The sequence below is a fragment of the Tupaia chinensis genome, unplaced genomic scaffold, assembly GCF_000334495.1.
Source record: "Tupaia chinensis unplaced genomic scaffold, TupChi_1.0 Scaffold000184_1, whole genome shotgun sequence".
Taxonomy (NCBI): Eukaryota; Metazoa; Chordata; class Mammalia; order Scandentia; family Tupaiidae; genus Tupaia; species Tupaia belangeri.
Window position 1 is genome coordinate 5,627,257 of NW_006159659.1, and position 16,124 is coordinate 5,643,380.

At 39.9% G+C, this 16,124-nt stretch overlaps 1 protein-coding gene across 5 annotated transcripts in view; it reads right to left on the bottom strand.

Moving 5' to 3' along the window:
* KLHL7 (kelch like family member 7) overlaps positions 1–16,124 on the bottom strand; it is an 83,641-nt gene that overhangs the window by 57,598 nt on the left and 9,919 nt on the right. The window lies entirely within an intron of this gene.

Below are 16,124 nucleotides of genomic sequence, written 5' to 3' on the forward strand. Positions count from 1 at the left end.
CTCTCAAACACACTTCTAGTAGGAGCTGGACAGCAGCCGGTTTAAAATTGCAAATTCTAACCAAAGCCAAACTGATGTCACTCTAGGCTGCTGAAATAAAGCAGATCTATTGTAAATATTTCATTAAAATGTTGTAAAAATAAGATAGTAAAAAAATGTTTACTGGATCCATTATAGATGAATTTAATGGAATTTCAAGGAATAATAAATGCCCTTTTTGTGAAATAAAATTTCTATTTCTTTTTTTTTTAATATTTTTTATTTGTTATTATTATTACTTTTTAACTTGATAGTGGACATGTGTGCTCACGGGGGGGGGGGGGAGAAAGCGAGAAAGCCAGCACCAGGTCTAAGACTCATACTATGGTCGGTCATGTGGGAGTTCCTCACTTAATCACCATGCCATCTGCTGTTCCCTAAATAAAATTTCAATTTCTTAATGAAGTTAAAGGTACAGTGTACACATTGAGCTTACAGAAAATTTGGTGCCTATAATCTGTTAAGCTAAGCATAGTCCTAGGCACTCGGAATGAAGCAAATAATAATATATTTATATTTAAAAAAAGTCCTCATGAATCTAAATGGCTTAGCAGCTCAGAAGTTATGATATGTAAAAAAAAAAAGATATATGTTACAAATTTTACATTTTGAAAGCATTTTACTAACACAATATGGTTTCTGATAGACAAATCATTGTTATTTACTAATTTATCACTTCATGAATAAAGAAAAGATGGTAATGTTTAGAATGACAAACGAAATAAGCCCAAATAGGCTAGAAAATGAACAAAATTATACTTTTACAACTTATATGAAGATTTTTCCCCCCTAGGGCCCACAGACTAGTGCTTAGAAATTATATGTGGATTGCTCATAATTAAAGCTTGAATTTAAAAATTTCTATTGTCTTTTATTTGAAGACGGATACAGAGCAATCATAGCTCTCAGGTGACTTTGGTAATTCCACACCAGATTAGCAGAATCAAGCTAACTGTTTGGTTACCACCAAAACAGCAAGGGAGAATATGAACAGCAAGCAGATTAGATCACATCAGATCATAGAGTTCTCAGGGGAGGAATCTACAGTTAATGAAGAGAGCCTCAGAAAACATAGGGCTAAACTGAATTATAGCACAAACATTTCCGAGGAATACTCAAAAACAGGGAGTTTATGGGCTGGTTCCATAGTCTAGTGGTTAAGGGAGCCAGATCCCACATAGACTGGTCTGAGTATGAGTCTCAGCCTTGGCGGTTTGAAAAACGTGTGCATGGGGAACCACCAGTTAGCGTAATGGCTATGTCACTGGACTCCCACGTAGTCGACCATAGTTCGCGTCCCGGACCCGGTGGCTTAAAACTCACGCCGGGCGCGTGTGCGTGTGTGCTCAAGATCCCGAGAGGAGAATGAAGGAGAAGGGATTGCGGGGTGACCATCCCCCCTGGGGGATGACTTCTCGCTTTCTGTCTCTATGTCTCTCTCTGTCTGTCTGAAGAGCGCACGCACCCTATAGCAAAAACCTCTCCAAAAAGAAAAGCATGTGTGCATGCATGCCCAAAATTCCAACAGAATGAAGAAACAAAGAAGAGATTACAGGATGACTATGCCCATGGGGCCAGGGGTTGCTACCCAGCTGTCTGTCTGTCTCTCTGACAAACACAAATGCCCTCTGCAATTTTAAAAAATAGGGAGAGGACCAGCAGGTGGTGTGGTGGTTGGGGAGCTGGACTCCCACATAGCCAACTGCAGTTCCAGTTCGAGTCCTGGACCTGGTGACTTGCTTTCTCGCTTTCCCTCTCTCTGTCTCTTTCTGGTCAAATAAAAACAAACAAACAAACAAAAAAGATGATGAATAAAAAATTAAATAATATAATTCTTTGAAAACATAAGGAATTTATAGTGGAGAGAAATTTTTAGACACTAAAGGAAGTTGGAGTAATAGAGTTGGATCTTTAAGAGGCAATTGTGTCTGTCTAAGATCAATTTCCAGTTAGATATTAATGTACATGTGAGGATAAAGTGGGAGGAATCTTTTGTATTCAAATAGTATCTTTATTTGGCTCCATGACAACAAGCTAAGTTTCAACAAGAGAAGGGACTGACCAAGAGAGGGGTCCCTCCTGTATCAATCAGCTAAGGAAAAGGCATATCCACAGACAGGAAATGGGAAGAGACAAAGATCCAGTAAATTGAAGAATCTGAGAGATAACAAGCCCAAGGTAAGTTGAAGAGAGAAACTTAAATTAAAAAACAAAAAACAAACAAACAAACAAACAAAAATACCCTAACTTTTTACACAATACATGCTCACTGGTTAAACTTGAGGGGAAAAAAATCCAACTTGCAGTTCCTGTGTCCATGGTCTCCCCCAAATTGGTTATATAACTATTATTTTCACATTTTGAATCTTTAGTCCTTTATAAGAAACAGCATAGGGAACCAGCAGTTAGTGTAATGGCTATGTTGCTGGACTCCCACGTAGTTGACCGCGGTTCGCGTCCTGGACCCGGTGGCTTAAAACTCACGCCAGGCGCGTGTGCGTGCGTGCCCATGATCCCGAGAGGAGAATGGAGGAGAAGGGATCGCGGCGTGACCATCCCCCCTGGGGGGTGATTTCTCGCTTTCTGTCTCTATGTCTCTCTCTGTCTGTCTGGCGAGCGCACGCGCCCTATAGCGAAAATCTCTCTCAAAAAAAAAAAAAAGAAACAACATAGACTTTGTGTGGCTTAACATCTAAGATAATTTTTGTAGGGTTTAGTTTTTATATGCCATTTTCTTTTATGCTACATATGCTTTCTTGCTGTCTTTTATCTTTGACTGCCAGTTAAAGTGCTAGCTGTTATTTTGATCAGTTTTTTTTTTTTTTTTTTTTTTTTTTGCAGTTTTCTCCTTCCTTTAGGAACTTATTTATACATAGGTTAAATATTTGCTAACTGAATCCGAAAGGACAGTAATTAAATACTATGCTAGCAATGCCAAGAGGACTCAAGAACAATGATGCTGTTAATGTAATTCATCCTATCAATAGGCTAAAAAGACAAAAATTTCACACAGAAATACTAAAAGGGGGGACATGCAGATGGTGTAATGGTTACACCACTGGATGCCCAAGTGGTCAACCATGGTTTGTGTACTGGATCCAGAGGCTTAAAACTCATGTTGGGTGTGTGTGCATAAGTGCCCAAAATCCCAAGAGGAGAATGGAGAAGGGATTGCAGAATGGCCATCCCCTCAAGAGGTGATTTCTTACTTTCTGGCTCTGTTTCTACAGCGAGCACATGTCCTGTAGGTTTTTGCTCAAAATAAAAAAATTTTAAAAAGAAAGAAAAAGAAAAACTAAAAGGGTGTGTGATAAAATGAAAAATTCATTTCTTGAGAGTCTTGATAAATAAAATAACATGTCTAAATATTGAAGATGCCATAAATCAACAGCAAACATCACAAGTTATAAAAATATTCTTATTCACATTTGTAACAAGGTATACATATCCTTGTTACAAAATAGTAGTTACTGTTTTTTAACACTGTTCAGAAAATTTTAACCAAATCACTAAGAAAATAACAATAAATCAACTTAACACTTAAAAAACTAACATGAAAATTTGAAAGAAGATACAAACAAGATAAATATGAAAAAGCAATTATCTATCCTTTAGGTAAGTAATAAGTCATAAAGAAACACAAATGTGAAAAAAAACCTTTGTCATAGCAACAACAAAATAACTAAATATTGAGAAATAAACCTAAGAAATGTGAGGGATAACATTAAGTAGGAATTTAGTATATGACAAAAGGACCCTTTCAAGAATGTGGTAAGAAGGAGCACAGGTGATGTTTACCACCACGAAACTATCCTGTGTGTCTGCACGGGAATTGTGGCTACATGTCATTATACATGTGTCAAAACCCACAGACCGTGCAACACAAAAAGTGAACCATAAGGTAAACTATGGGCTTTAGTTAATAATAACATAACAACATTGACTCATCAGCTTTAACAAATGTACCACACTAATGCCAGATGGTATTACTATATGTTACTAACAGGGGTAAGTGTACGGAGAGGGAGATGAGGAAATAAATGCCTAACTTTTCTATAAAGCTAAAAGTGCTCTAAAATATAAAGTCTATTAATTTAAAAAATGTGATGAGAGACTGGATAATTGAAACACTGGTACTTAACCATTTAGGGAAACATTAGATTTCTCACTAGTAATGTACTCTCTCTGGGAAGGCAGACACTGAGAGGGAAGTTTTAGTCCTTTCCTCCACCTGTCACAAGTGAGACTGACCATGGGATGGGCAATAATGTGGCAGAAGTCACTGACCACACACTGCTAGGCCTCCTTGCTCATTCTTTTTTCTAAGTATGCCCCCAAGTGGCACACAGATCACTGGGGAAGGCATGCTCTTTTGGCAGAGGAGGACTGTGCCTATTCATCAGCTGCTCTGCCTCAAATAGATGGGTTAAGTTTAGTTTAAGGGAGAAAAAAAGGAAAGTCCAATTTTATGCTCATGTCAAAGTCATGACCTCCAGTCTGTCTTCACCATTAATTTATTTGTCTCCTGTGTCTACTTCTCGACTGTTCAGAATCAGGAGTGGAGAAGGGGCCCTCAAATCCACATGCATAGACACTCAAAGCATCACAGAGAAAGACAGAAACTTTGATGCAGTTTTAGTACTTGCAAACTTTGGAGGCTTTCCAAAGAAGGGTCCTTTGGTTACAGAACAGGTTTGGGACAAGCAGTTGGCATAATGGCTATGTCGCTGGACTCCCATGTAGCCAACCGTGGTTTGAGTCCCAGACCCAGTGGCTTAAACTCACGCTGGGGGCACTTGCCTGCCTGTCCAAGATCCTGAGAGGAGAATGGAGAAGGGATTGTGGCGTGGCCATCCCCCCTGGGGGGTGATTTCTCGCTTTCTGTCTATGTCTCTCTCTGTCTGTCTGGCGAGCGCACGCGCCCTATAGTGAAAATCTCTCCAAAAAAGAAAAGAGAGAGAGAGAGAGAAAAGGCTCACCTCAAAACAGACAGGCACTTTTGGCATCTGCTGGTACAATGACATTTTTGTTCTTTACGACATTTGCCATGCAGAATTGTAAAAGGTGGCTGGGTCCACATAACTGCCAACACATTCTGTGAGATTCTAACTTTTTTTTTGTTTTTGGAGAGATTTTCACTATAGGGCGCGTGCGCTCGCCAGACAGACAGAGAGAGACATAGACAGAAAGCGAGAAATCACCCCCCAGGGCGGATGGTCACACCACAATCCCTTCTCCTCCATTCTCCTCTTGGGATCTTGGGCAGGCATGCACACGCACCCGGTGTGAGTTTTAAGCCACCGGGTCCGGGACGCGAACCGCGGTCGACTACATGGGAGTCCAGCGACATAGCCATTACGCTAACTGCGGGTTCCCGAGATTCTAACTTTTAACAACATATGCTACCATTAGTATAAGACATGCAGGCAACTGCCTCAGATTCTGTTCCATCATATCCCAAGGAGGGGATCAAGAAATGACCAAGCTTTGAATTTATGTAGCTAGTCAACAAGGTTCTTCCTGGCATGATTTCAAGTTGGCCTTAGGTATGCATTCCTAAGCATACTATAGATTCAACACTACAGGGGGGATGAATTTGAGTCACTGAAGTGATAAAGGGACATGGAGTTCTTACTACATGGGGATAAGTCATCTCCTTGGATTGAGATACTAGAAAAGCATCAATAAAGCCACAATAAACCCGAAGATCAGGAGAGAAATTTAAAAGGCCTGTTTAGGAATGATGATTGTTCAGAGAAGCAAAGAAAAACAAGATTGGACTTACATAACCAGAATAAGGCAAGTGGGAAAGTGAAGGAGAAACAAAGACACCCAGATTAAGACAGAGGAAATGGGGGATTTCGTTCCTTCAGGGAGACATAAGACAAGTCAGGCCAAAGAGCTCTGAAAGTGACTCACTTTAGTATTCCCTTTAAGAAAAAAAGAGCTTTTTTTGTTATTTATTCAACAAACACATTACAGACAAAAATAAATAGAAGAGAAGTAAGTATTCACAACCAGAATGGTTCTCTCAGAAAGCACCTGAATCTAGGAAAATTTTGTAAGATTTTTCTTAAAGTTTAAGAAAAATATTTTTTAAATTAGAAGACTGCCTCCAAAGTAAAGACAATTTTACCAGGTAACTACAGTAAACTCAGATTGATTTGAAAAGGGAAGAAGAAAATCAGAAAAGAGTATTTCTTCCATTATTAAGTAATTTTTAGGATGATATTCATGGGAAGATGTAAATGGTACCTGTTATAGTGAAACATATCTGGAAAGTCTGTGGAAATAAGACTCAAGGAGAGTACTAGATCATATTAAAGCGAAGTGAAACAACCTAAACATTAGTTCAAGATTAAGTTAGGTGCTAAACTTTCCCATAATGACGACTGTCTTCCTGAACTAGCTCTCTGTTCTGGTGGTTAAAGCAGCCAATCCCACATGGCTGTTTGGATCTCCTACCTGGCAGCCTGAGTAACCCAGGTAGTAATTCATCTGCTGTAGGATGAATTACTGTGATTAAGTGTATGGATGCATGCCTCAAATCTCAAAAGGATGGAGAGATGGAGAAGGGACTGAGGCATGACCATTCTCCATGAGGGACACTTTCCCTTCTCCCTTTCTGTCTGCCTCTCTTTGACAAACATTCCTGTCCTCTAGCAAAAATGAACAAGTAAAAAACTATCTTAGAATAGTAAAGCCTACAGTAACTGAATCTATCCTGAACATATGGAACTTACTTGCTTTTTTAAAAATTTGCCAGAGGGCACATGTACTTGTCTGAGACAGACAGACAGACAGAGAGAAAGTGAAAAAGCACCCCCTATGAAACATGGTCACACCACAACTCCTCCTCCATCTCTTCCTCCATTCAGGATTTTGGGCATTCATGTACACACAACAGGCATGTTTCTTAAGCCACAAGGTCCAGATTCCAACCTCGTGGTTGGGATCTGGATGCCTTAACTCCACCATAGATTGGCCCTCTTATTTTCTTCTATGGGAAACTCTACAAGGAAGGCATTAAAGGAAGAAATATGCTAGCAAGACAATCAGCTAGGTTCAAAATTGAAAGGAAAGAAAAAAGGAAGGAAGGTATTCTGATCTAAGCAATACGATCTCTACACGATGTAGAATGGAAAAGATTCAAATCAAGGAGGTTAATAGTTGGGTGGCCCCAACTGACGAGACAGTAGAAACACAGTCCATTTTGGCACAAATATGTAACAGAAAGGAACATGTCTGCTGCCACTCAATTTGCAAGGCCCAGAAAATTCAAATACTGAGGAAAGGCATGGTTTTTAGGAGCATGCTATAAAGGCCATATTGGTCCTGGTGGGAACCACAGGCCTTAAAGGATCCTGTTAAGACCATTCTCCATCTGAGGAAAATGAAGAGAAAAGACTGCTCCAATAGAGAAGATTCATAAATGTGAGGAATTTTAGAGCAGGATAAGATTATAATAGGGCCACAAAGGTACAAAACCATCAGGAAGACAAACTGTGGAGAATGGAAGGCCATAAACTGTGCTCTGCAGAACTGCCTGCTACAAATCTGGATTGCTCCTCTTAGGAGAGAGGGAAGACATTAGCGCTACACAGAACTCAATCACATCAGCTTGGGGTTACCAGGAACACAGGTTCAAGAAAGAAATGAAGGTGAAGCTTTAAATATATAGGATGGACAATAGGGAAAGCAGAGAAATTCTAGGAGACACAGAGGCTGAGTATGTCACCTTGGCAAATATTTAACAGGTTGCTGAATAAAAAGAATCCTACACCAGATGAATTATGCATCGTTATGCACAGATGAAATCTCAACAGATGGCAGATAGGGCCCCCTCTTATCCCTCTTGGTGGATAGTTCCTCACAGCCACAGCAGATTTTGATCTTAGAGTCTGTAGATTACAGATGGTTGACAAAGACTGGCAACTTGTCAAAGTCAAAAGGCCCAAATTTTCCTATTCTTTGAAAACCTTCTGTTCCCTGGAAACCTAAGGTTTTGGCTGGGAGCAATAGTGTGAGTCAGGACTACACAATAACATGTCAACATCTGCACTTTCAGTACAGAGATGTGAAATCCGCTTCTATCTTTTCGGGTCTGTGGGGGTGGAAATGACTCTGTGCCCATTTTACAGAATCCTGGGGATTCAGACATACTTGAAAAGTGTGCACTACCTACACAGAAAATGAAGAAATTCAGCTTTGGAAGTGCTAAACTACCTACCAATAAATCCATTCCAATGAAAGACAGCCAGCCAGGCAGTGGCAGCTGAAGATGTGACCTGATTGCACCAAGCATTTAAGCAAAGGCTGAGAAGACTGAGCAGCATGAGAAACCAGGGCAAGCAGATATTTGAATTCAACTGTCTCATTTTAATTCAGAGGGCAAGAATTCATGTGGAAATTTAATAATGATAGGGCTCGTAACAGTTAAATGTGGGAGAGGTAGGATATAGTAATCCTCCATAGGATTTCCTTCTCTAGGAAAATGAAATTGGACATGAAGCTTTCCTTGAGGAGCCTACACAGGTAGGCCTTTTAATCATTCCTGGATATCCCAATAACTGAATCTTGGAATCTGCATAACTATATGCCCTAAGGGGAGGGAGATGGCAAGACTCAAACTTAGCTTAGAGAGTCCACCATTAGACTCACCTTAACTGTCTTACGTAGCAGATGAAGACTTTTCTTAAAAACAGGAAAAAAGAAACAAAGAACTTTATTTTTTCTATGAGCATGTTAATTAGGAAGAGAGAGAAGCACCCCCCCCCAACAGGATCTTGACACACTGGTCCTCCCCAGTTTCAGTCTGTCCTAGACCATGGGCACATGCACACTCAGGGTGTTCAGGAAGGTCTCCATGATGCAAACCCAGAACATTCTCATGTGGCTCAGTCTTGTAGAACAGCTGTCCCCTACCTTTCTAGCACCAGGGACTAGCTTCATGGAAGACAATTTTTTCAGGGACATTGGGGGCAAGGGAGAGAAGGGAGCAAAATGGTTTGGAGATGATTCAAATGCACTTTATTTCTATTATTATTATACTATAATATATAATTAAATTTGTACAACTCACTATAATACAGTATTTGCAGCTGTTCCCCAGTGCTAGCATCACTGCCTCAGGTCCACCTCAGATTATGAAGCATTAGGGTCTTATAAGGTGTGCACAACCTACTGGGCTGTCAGAAGTCAAGACATATTTTTTTCTATGCAAAAATGCATCAGGACTTTTCTGACAACCCAATAAATCCCTCATATATGAAGACCTTAAGTAGAAGGGGGTTTCCACAGAGTAACCTCACCTTTAATAAATCAGCAACACCATAAGTTCTAACTTAATTTGGGGAGGGATGGTGGTGTGGCAGTAAAATGTGAGACTCTGTGAGGCCATCACACATGGGAAGATTCCACATAGGAAGTCTGGAGACCTCCCTGAATATACCAAGCATACAGAAGCCCATAATCCAGGGCTGGGATAGACTACCGAGGCATCAAGGTCCTGTTAGGTATGCTGTCTGACTCTCTCTTTTGCTCATGCAAGAAATGTAAATTTAAAAAAAAAAAAAGTTTTAACTTAATTAGATTAGCAATTCCTTTCTCATTGGGCAGTCAAGAAGAAAAAGTCAGAAATGTTCTCCTTCTTCTAGTTTTTTCCTTTACCTCTGCCTCAGCACTACATATTAATACAAATAGCTACAGCCCGGGGGGACCAGCAGTTAGCGTAATGGCTATGTCGCTGGACTTCCATGTAGTCGACCACGGTTCGAGTCCTGGACCCGCTGGCTTAAAACTCATGTCGGGTACATGTGTGTGCGTGCCCAAGAATCCAAGAGGAGAATGGAGGAGAAGGGATTGTAGTGTGGCCATCCTCCCTGGGAGGTGATTTCCTGCTTTCTGTCTCTCTGTCTGTGTCTGTCTGGCGAGTGCATGCACCCTATAGCAAAAAACCTCTCCAAAAAAAAAAAAAAAAATAGCTACAGCCCCCACCCCTGCAACACACACATACACACACACACACATATGCACACACACACATACACACACACACAATTCTCCTTCTAGGGAAAAGTCTTTATGTCAGTGATTTTCTAAACTTCTTTAAGCAGAATTTTTTTACTCAAATGATCTAATCTTACATATACATCCATCTCTGTGGTTAGAATTAACAGCTTCATAACCAAGAGTTTCCCTATATATGCCTCAATGATTCACTTAGAAAAATTTTGTTTTTATCTCAGCAATTACACTAGTAGGTTCTGCTAGTTTAGAGATCTGGGAACCAAAAAGAAGAAAGATTCAACCAAGTAATATAAAATAATTTTTCCCCTCTCAGATTACACATTAAGACTGCAAGCTGGTCATTTTTGGCCTCCTTAGGTAAAAATAACAAAAAAGTTATATTTGGTTAGGTGACTAATCCTTACCATTAAGAAAAAACTGTCGCTCTATTCCATGGTACAGGAGATGATTAGAACTCAGGGGATCCCCCAGATACCTCTGGTCATTGGAAGAGACAGTCCTCTATGGATCTCTTAAGTTTCTACATAGCTTCCTGAATGTGCCAAGAATCCAAAGCCCTGTCACCTTTTACCTGAGCTACCAGAGTTGTTTTGACAGAGTGATCTCAAGGAATGGGATAACATTTTTCACCTTTTAATAAAAATAACAGGTCCCTTAAGCTTATGTTCATTCCTTAGCTATAGTACAAACCCATAGTGTGTATAATATCCATCTGGATCCCACTGCATCATGTTCACAGCACCTGAGAGGAAAAGGGAACTGAAGCATACATGTTGCTGTTCATGCTGCGCAGCAAGTAATGAAGTCTATTGTCTCTGATCCAGGAGTTTTGTGTCTTCTGCCAGCATCCATGAAACAGCAACAGACTAATTAACTCATAAGTAGCACAACATCAAATCCCAGTCCCAACACTGGCACTGTCAAATCTAGTGGTAAACTTATTTAAAACATTTTTTTTCTCAGGATTAGCAGGTGGTATGGTAGTGGTAAGGCATTGGACTCCCACATGGCTGACTATGGTTTGAGCCCTAGACCTGGCAGCTTGCTTTCTTACTTTTCTCTGTCTCTCTGATAAGTACATATGCCCTATAGCACATTAGAAAATAATAACAATAAATAAAATTAAATAATTCTTAAAAATTTTTTCCTTGGGACCAGCAGATGGCGTAATGGCTATGTCGCTGGACTCCCATGTAGTCGATCATGGTTCAAATCCCAGACCCAGTGGCTTAAACTCATGCTGGGCGTGTGTGCGTGCGTGCCCAAGATCCCAAGAGGAGAATGGAGAAGAATGGATTGCGGCATGGCCATCCCCCCAGGGGGTGATTTCTTGCTTTCCGTCTCTCTGTCTCTCTCTGTCTTTCTGGTGAGCGCATATGCCCTATAGAAAAACCTCTCCAAAAAATAAAAAGAAAAAATTTTTTTCTTTATTTATAATAGAGTACATGCATGCATAAACTTGCACATGAGAGAGAGTCAGAGACAGAGATGAAGGAAATAGGGGAGTACCCTCCACAAGGGTCTGGTCATACTTTAATCCCCTTTCTCCAGTTTGTTGAATCCTGGCACCTCAATATGTTTGTCTGTCATGTCTTGGGTGGACAGGGCCAAGGATTTGAACCACGGTCACCACAGAGGATCCACTTCTCTTGAGTAGTGCATTAACACTGTACCACAGAGCTGGTCGTAAAGCTTCATGAGAGAATAAAGCAACCCTATGTAGACAAATCAAAAGGCTGAAGACAACTAAAGGTAGATAAGGATGTTTGGCTTACTTCATTAAATAAAGAACACTGAGTGGCGAAAGACAAAGAATAGGTATAGGCAGTGAAGGATGTCATAAATAAAATGAATGAATAATAAAAATATTGATGAATAAATGGCCTCAGGCATAGTAGTATGCAAATAGCACCATTGCTGCATGAAGATCTGGGTTCAGTTCCCGGGCTGACCTGAACATTCTGGGTATGGTAGTCTGTGTCCATAATCCTAGCTAACTGGGAAGTTGGAGCAGGAAGACTGAGACATGGGAGGATACTGTAAATAATAATAATAATAATAATAAAAAATAATCCCTGTCCCTCTCTCTTTCTCCCTTTCTCTCTTTTCTCTCCATATTATAAAGGAAAATAATGAATAAACAATAGTAAACAAGGAATATAGCTTCTACTTTTATTTTCATTTTTACTCTTACATAAGCTTTAATCAGTTTCCTTCCTTTTCCTTTCTCCCTCCACATTCATATAAAGAATCTATGGGACCAGTAGTTGGCGTAATGGCTATGTCGCTGGACTCCCACATAGTTGACCGTGGTTCAAGTCCAGGACCCAGTGGCTTAAAACTCACGCTGGGTATGTGTGCATGTGTACCCAAGATCCTGAGAGGAGAATGGAAGAGAAGGGACTGCAGCATGGCCATCTCCCCTGGGGGATAATTTCTCACTTTCTGTCTCTGTCTTTCTGGAGAGTGCACGCATCCTATTGCAAAAATCTTTCAAGCACACATCCTATTAAAAAAATCTTAAAAAAAAAAAAAAAAAAAGAAAAAGAAAGAAAGAAAGGAAGAAAGAAAGAAAGAAAGAAAAAAGAGGGAAAAAAAAAAAAAGAATCTACCCTTGGGCCGAGATGGCGATGGTGGTGCAGCAGTAATGCAACTGGACTCACACAGGAAGATCCCAGGTTTGTGTCCTGGGTTCTCCCTATACAAGCTGGGTACACCTGTATGCCTGTAATCCAGGGTGGTTGAGGCTGGGATAGGAGACTCTGTTGGGGGTGTCTGTCTCTCTATCTCTCTGCCTCTCTCTCATGAAAGGAAGAAATAAACTTAAGAAAAAAGAAAAACAGAAGAATTTCAAAGGCAACAACTGTCCTGTGGGCTAATCAGAAGCTGGGAACCCAATTTGCTTTGGATTACGGTTTTAACATAGACACTTCTTAAATACAATCAGAACATACAGAACATATGAACTTTTATAAGCACACAGCATTTTATTGTTTCTAACTATAAACCTTGTACTTTAAGAAACTCTGAATCTCATCATCTTTTTCATGTGGAAACATTTATAATGCAAATATTTCTACAGATGACTAATGCATTATGATTAATAAAGATCACTATCTTTCTTATTCTAATAATCTTTCTAGTGTCAATTTGGAAGGAGATGATTTATGATGCTTTATTGAAAAAAAATCTTCCTATGGTGCATATTTAAGTTAGCTCATGAAAGGAAGAAATAAACTTAAGAAAAAAGAAAAACAATGTATTCTTACTCCTTACGTTCTTGAAATGACTACAAAAAGAATGGATATTAGCAAGTGGTCTTCAGTTTGGAAATAGATAAGGTAAATGAAAACCTGACCAGTGACCCATTTTTAAAAGTATAGGAATGAGAATAAAAGCATGCATGTTTTCACTGGGCAGCAGAAGGGACAGACAGTAGTGGACATTGTGGATTATGGCTATCTAGCATCCAACTCTTTCTTCCTATTAGAATCCCAACTCCTATTTCTGGAAGAATTCCTCATTATGGGTCATCTTGGTGAGACAATTCTCAGCTGGTCTCTCATTATGGAAGTCTGGATTGAAACTCCATTCTTCTGATTCCTAACATACTTACCTACCAATCCTCTCCTCTTTTCCAATTCTTACAGAAGAGGAAATATCTCCCCTATTTCCACCTCATTTGAGACTAACTGCATTTACTTTGGATCTCATCTCAAGAATTACCTATCCATTACCTATTCTATCTTACACAGGACACTTCAAAAAATTCATTAAAAAAAAGAATTAAAATACAAGTTTATTTTGGTACTAAAAATTATTGCTATCCATACATAGTTTTTCATAATACATGTTTTCCATAAACTTTGGAAGACCCCCTTGTATATATTTAACCTCTACATCTCAAATGAATTCTGTTAGTTTTAAAATATACTTGTATTGCCCTCATTTAAACAAAACCAAACAACTTTTGATTCCCTCACTCTCTTCAGGGCCAAATTTCTCAAGGAAACTATCTCAGTTTCCTCATATCATGATCTCTTCAGCTCACACGTGTCTCCCCATCACAATAACTCTCCTCCCATCAAAAAACCCCCTTTATGTTGCTAGCATTTTTACTTCTAATCATACTCTGACCTCTTATCTGCTTCAAAATTTACAATCCTCTTTCTGAAACAATTTCCGGGACCAGCAGGTGGCATGGTGGTTAGGGCGCTGGACACTCCCACATGGCCAACCAGGGTTCAAGTCCTGAATCTGGTGACTTGCTTTCTCACTTCCTCTCCATCTCACCCTCACCCTCTGTCTCTTTCTGGTCAAATTAAAAAAAAAAAAGTGAATGAATAAATAAAATACAATAATAATTATTTTTTTTAAAAAATCAAGTCCTGAAACAATTTCCTTGATTTTCAACTCTCATTTTTCTCCTACTCTTCTGTACATTCCTCTTTTATCTTCTGTACAGACTCATTCCCTAACCTTTATCTTAGACTTCTGACTCTCCATGGCTTTAATGAAGGAGTTATCTTCTATAAGCAGGTAATTCACAGGTTAACACCTCTAACCCACATCTTCCAGCCCTGTCAGCTCTTCATATATACTTCAATGTCCCATGGGCAGCGCAAACTGAACATATCTCAAACACAGACTGGAATCCTCTCCCTAGTGCCTCTCTAGTACCTCCTCTCTTAGTAGTTAGGCATTCCAGAGCCCTAGAGGTCATAAGTGACACCTTGTACTGAATCCTTCAGTCCCCAGTCAACCCCCTGCATTGCAGTAGCACACCAACAGCTAACATTCATCGAGATGCTGTCATTATCAGGTACTGTTTAAGTTATCTTTTTTTTTTTTTTGAGAGGTTTTTGCTATAGGGCGTGTGCGCTCGCCAGACAGAGAGAGACAGAGAGACAGAAAGCGAGAAATCACCCCCCAGAGGGGATGGCCACGCCGCAATCCCTTCTCCTCCATTCTCCTCTCGGGATCTTGGGCATGCACGCACACGTGCCCAGCGTGAGTTTAAGCCACCGGGTCCGGGACGCGAACCACGGTAGATTACATGGGAGTCCAGCGACATAGACATTATGCTAACTGCTGGTTTCTGTTTAAGTTATCTTAATTTTGTTTTCAAATTTAGTAATCACAGCCACATATGGTATTTATCATGTTCAAGTCCTGTTGCTTTTACCTCCTTTAAATTCTACCTCCTCTTCACTGATACTGCTGCAGCTACTACCGTAGCTCAGGGGTCCATGTCTTCCTGGGCTGCTATAACAACATCCTATTTGGTCTGCCAGCAACCATTCTGATAACCCTTTAATTTATTCACCACAGAATATTAAGTCATCTTTTTCAAAATAAAAACAGAAGTATTACCTCCCTACCTCTACACACATGTGTGAGTGTATGTGAACAAAACCATACATACATACACACAGAGAAAAGGGTTTTAGAATAAAGCCCCCCCATTTTAGTTATGAAGCTATGCATTGGCAGGTCCCTCACTGCTACTTCAGTTTCATCTCGCATCATCTTCCTCCTGTTTTATGCTCCAGTCACACCTGCCTTTCTTTGCTCGGTCCTTTGTATGTATCTTTCTATTTTAAGTAGGTCTCCAACTCAGAGCCTCTGCATGTTCGGTTCGCTCTACTTGAGAGCCCCTTTCTTCTTGTCTTTGCCTAGTTCATACCCACTCTTCTTTCAGATTTCAATGACCACTTTCTCAGGGAAATCTTCCCGATGGTCAAAGCACCCATCCACATGTCCTCACTGTGTCATATTCTTCTCCTTATTAATATCTAACGCTGTTGCAATTTTACATTTATTTATGTGATTGCTTGGCTAATTTTTCACTCTTCTACTATACTTTAGATTGCATGAAGTCAGGCACTGTCAGGTTTTGGTTATCACTGCAACCCTAGAATTCAGCGCACAGTGCTAGGTTCTCAGTAAATTCATTTAAACGAATGAGTTAGGAAGCCAAACTAAAATAGGCATGGGAATAAATAAATAGTGGGTAAAGAAAGGTGGCAAATCTATACAACTTTTTGGTTAAATAG